The following is a 5,000-nucleotide window of genomic DNA, read 5'->3' as shown; positions in this document are numbered from 1 at the left end:
GATGCCGCCCATGGCGAGCGCACACACTTTGCGGACACCTCGGATTGGCCACCCGGAGGTGGAGAGCGACCCGCAGACGAAGCACGGCCAGGGGCCGCCGGATGCCGCCCATGGCGGGCGCTCTCGCTCCTCGGACAGCTCCATCGGCGCAGCATGGCGCTCGCGGTCGTCATTACCCGCTGGCGAGGTGCGGCCAGGGCCGCCAGGCGTCGCCTATCGCGTGCGCAAACTCCCAGCAAGCACCAACGTGCTCCTTTGGATGTTGTCATCCGGAGGTGATAGCGCGGCCCGGGCCGCCTGACGCGGCCCATCGCGGGCGCTCCTCGTCGGACACCTGCGTCACACAGCCTGGGTGCCAGCTGTGGAGTGACACTTGGAGAAAAAGAAGCACAAGTCACTCATATCAAAGTTCCCGTTCCCTTTTGTTTGTGTCACGCTTGGAAATGCTTGAGAGGTGACACTTTGTCAAAATTGCAGCTGGTGTCTCATCATCATCATCACCGCTGCTCATCAGCCTTCCTTGGATGCCTGCCATGCACGCGGCCCAACGGGGCACTCAGATGGGGTGGGCAGCCCGGACCGCCTTGCGCGGCCCAACACGGGCGCCCAGGGGGACGCGGAAACCCGTTTTAGAAAATAACCTCCAGGGGTTTTCCAAGAGCGGCACAGCCCCAGCTCACGTCCGTGTTTCAGTGCGTCAAAAGCGGATTCAAAAGTGTGCTTTTCTCGGTACTTCCCCTGGAGGTCAGTGTTTCTAAAAACTGGGTTTCCGAAATCGTGCTGGAGGTGTTTTGGTCAACCAGGAAAAATGGCATTTACGGGAGAGGGTAAAGTATACCCCCCCCCCCCCTCTCGGCTGATTTACCCTCTCCCGTAAACGCGTTTTTTCCTGGTCGACCAAAACACTCATTGACTCCCATTCATTTGACACTTTGTCATTTTTTCAGCACTTTTTTCGCGCATTGGGTACTCCGCCCATTCACTCCCATTCATTTGACACTTTGTCGTTTTTCCAGACCTTTTTTCACGCATTGGGTACTCCGCCCATTCACTCCCATTCATTTGACACTTTGTCGTTTTTTCAGCACTTTTTTCGCGCATTGGGTACTCCGCCCCATTCACTCCCATTCATTTCACACTTAGAAAAATCATCCGAGCGGCTCTCCACGCATTTTATAGCCGCTTTGGGGCTCCAGCCGCCTCGGCCTTCATTTCTGACTAGGCTCGTGTGGACTTTGTCGTTTTTTCAGCACTTTTTTCGCGCATTGGGTACTCCGCCCCATTCACTCCCATTCATTTCACACTTTGAAAAATCATCCGAGCGGCTCTCCACGCATTTTATAGCCGCTTTGGGGCTCCAGCCGCCTCGGCCTTCATTTCTGACTAGGCTCGTGTGGACTTTGTCGTTTTTTCAGCACTTTTTTCGCGCATTGGGTACTCCGCCCCATTCACTCCCATTCATTTGACACTTTGAAAAATCATCCGAGCGGCTCTCCACGCATTTTATAGCCGCTTTGGGGCTCCAGCCGCCTCGGACTGCATTTCTGACTAGGCTCGTGTGGACTTTGTCGTTTTTTCAGCACTTTTTTTACACATTGGGTACTCTGCCCCATTCACTCCCATTCATTTGACACTTTGAAAAATCATCCGAGCGGCTCTCCACGCGTTTTATAGCCGCTTTGGGGCTCCAGCCGCCTCGGACTGCATTTCTGACTAGGCTCGTGTGGACTTTGTCGTTTTTTCAGCACTTTTTTTACACATTGGGTACTCTGCCCCATTCACTCCCATTCATTTGACACTTTGAAAAATCATCCGAGCGGCTCTCCACGCGTTTTATAGCCGCTTTCAGACTCCTGCCGCCTCGCCTGCACTTCCGCCTCGGTCCGTTAGGATTTAGGCCTTTTTTCAGCACTTTTTCTCCGTTCCTCCGGGGCGACAGCGGCTCTCCACGCATTTTATAGCCGTTTTCAGACTCCTGCCGCCTCGCCTGCACTTCCGCCTCGGTCCGTTAGGATTTAGGCCTTTTTTCAGCACTTTTTCTCCGTTCCTCCGGGGCGACAGCGGCTCTCCACGCATTTTATAGCCGTTTTCAGACTCCTGCCGCCTCGCCTGCACTTCCGCCTCGGTCCGTTAGGATTTAGGCCTTTTTTCAGCACTTTTTCTCCGTTCCTCCGGGGCGACAGCGGCTCTCCACGCATTTTATAGCCGTTTTCAGACTCCTGCCGCCTCGCCTGCACTTCCGCCTCGGTCCGTTAGGATTTAGGCCTTTTTTCAGCACTTTTTCTCCGTTTCTCCGGGGCGACAGCGGCTCTCCACGCATTTTATAGCCGTTTTCAGACTCCTGCCGCCTCGCCTGCACTTCCGCCTAGGTCCGTTAGGATTTAGGCCTTTTTTCAGCACTTTTTCTCCGTTTCTCCGGGGCGACAGCGGCTCTCCACGCTTTTTATAGCGGTTTTCAGACTCCTGCCGCCTCGCCTGCACTTCCGCCTCGGTCCGTTAGGACGTGGGCCTTTTTTCAGCACTTTTTCTCCGTTCCTCCGGGGCGACAGCGGCTCTCCACGCTTTTTATAGCCGCTTTGGGGCTCCAGCCGCCTCGGCCTGCATTTCTGACTAGGCTCGTGTGGACTTTTTCAGCACTTTTTTTGTGCATTGGGTACTCTCGCCCATTGACTCCCATTCATTTGACACTTTGTCATATTTTCAGCACTTTTTTGGCGCATTGGGTACTCTCGCCCATTGCCTCCCATTCATTTGACACTTTGTCATATTTTCAGCACTTTTTTGGCGCATTGGGTACTCTCGCCCATTGACTTCAATGCATTTACTGCAACTCCTGCCTGTGTCCGCCAGAGGGCGTCTGGCTTAACAGCGGCTCTCCACGCTATTTCTATCCGCTTTGAGGCTCCAGGCAGCTCGGCCTGGGTTTCTGAATTTCTCCCTTGACACTTTGTTACTTTTTCACCTTTTTTCTCATTTCATCCAGGGACACAGCGGCTCTCCACAGACTTTCCCGCGGCCCCTGGGCTCCAGGACCCTAGGCATGGGTTTCTGAATTTCTCCCTTGACACTTTGCCATTTTTTCACCTTTTTCTTCATTTCATCCAGGGACACAGCGGCTCTCCACAGACTTTCCCGCGGCCCCTGGGCTCCAGGCAGCTCGGCCTGAGTTTCTGAATTTCTCCCTTGACACTTTGCCATTTTTTCACCTTTTTTCTCATTTCATCCAGGGACACAGCGGCACTCCACAGACTTTACAGCCGCCCCTGGGCTCCAGGCAGCTCGGCATGGGTTTCTGCCTAGCTCCCTTGACACTTTGCCATTTTTTCACCTTTTTTCTCATTTCATCCAGGGCAACAGCGGCTCTCACAGACTTTAGAACCGCCCCTGGGCTCCAGGACCCTAGGCATGGGTTTCTGCCTAGCTCCCTTGACACTTTGCCATTTTTTCACCTTTTTTCTCATTTCATCCAGGGACACAGCGGCTCTCCACAGACTTTCCCGCGGCCCCTGGGCTCCAGGACCCTAGGCATGGGTTTCTGCCTAGCTCCCTTGACACTTTGTTACTTTTTCACCCTTTTTCTCATTTCATCCAGGGACACAGCGGCTCTCCACAGACTTTGCATCCGCCCCTGGGCTCCAGGCAGCTCGGCCTGAGTTTCTGAATTTCTCCCTTGACACTTTGCCATTTTTTCACCTTTTTTCTCATTTCATCCAGGGACACAGCGGCTCTCCACAGACTTTCCCGCGGCCCCTGGGCTCCAGGCAGCTCGGCCTGAGTTTCTGAATTTCTCCCTTGACACTTTGCCATTTTTCCACCCTTTTTCTCATTTCATCCAGGGACACAGCGGCTCTCCACAGACTTTACAGCCGCCCCTGGGCTCCAGGACCCTAGGCATGGGTTTCTGAATTTCTCCCTTGACACTTTGCCATTTTTTCACCCTTTTTCTCATTTCATCCAGGGACACAGCGGCTCTCCACAGACTTTGCAGCCGCCCCTGGGCTCCAGGCAGCTCGGCCTGGGTTTCTGAATTTCTCCCTTGACACTTTGCCATTTTTCCACCCTTTTTCTCATTTCATCCAGGGACACAGCGGCACTCCACAGACTTTGCAGCCGCCCCTGGGCTCCAGGCAGCTCGGCCTGAGTTTCTGAATTTCTCCCTTGACACTTTGCCATTTTTCCACCCTTTTTCTCATTTCATCCAGGGACACAGCGGCACTCCACAGACTTTGCAGCCGCCCCTGGGCTCCAGGCAGCTCGGCCTGAGTTTCTGAATTTCTCCCTTGACACTTTGCCATTTTTCCACCTTTTTTCTCATTTCATCCAGGGACACAGCGGCACTCCACAGACTTTACAGCCGCCCCTGGGCTCCAGGCAGCTCGGCCTGAGTTTCTGAATTTCTCCCTTGACACTTTGCCATTTTTTCACCTTTTTTCTCATTTCATCCAGGGACACAGCGGCACTCCACAGACTTTCCCGCGGCCCCTGGGCTCCAGGACCCTAGGCATGGGTTTCTGCCTAGCTCCCTTGACACTTTGCCATTTTTTCACCCTTTTTCTCAATTCATCCAGGGACACAGCGGCTCTCACAGACTTTAGAACCGCCCCTGGGCTCCAGGACCCTAGGCATGGGTTTCTGCCTAGCTCCCTTGACACTTTGCCATTTTTTCACCTTTTTTCTCATTTCATCCAGGGACACAGCGGCTCTCCACAGACTTTCCCGCGGCCCCTGGGCTCCAGGCAGCTCGGCCTGAGTTTCTGAATTTCTCCCTTGACACTTTGCCATTTTTTCACCTTTTTTCTCATTTCATCCAGGGACACAGCGGCACTCCACAGACTTTACAGCCGCCCCTGGGCTCCAGGCAGCTCGGCCTGAGTTTCTGAATTTCTCCCTTGACACTTTGCCATTTTTTCACCTTTTTTCTCATTTCATCCAGGGACACAGCGGCACTCCACAGACTTTACAGCCGCCCCTGGGCTCCAGGCAGCTCGGCCTGAGTTTCT

Source organism: Dunckerocampus dactyliophorus, unplaced genomic scaffold (genome assembly GCF_027744805.1).
Source record: "Dunckerocampus dactyliophorus isolate RoL2022-P2 unplaced genomic scaffold, RoL_Ddac_1.1 HiC_scaffold_50, whole genome shotgun sequence".
Taxonomy (NCBI): domain Eukaryota; kingdom Metazoa; phylum Chordata; class Actinopteri; order Syngnathiformes; family Syngnathidae; genus Dunckerocampus; species Dunckerocampus dactyliophorus.
This window is presented reverse-complemented; position numbering follows the sequence as displayed.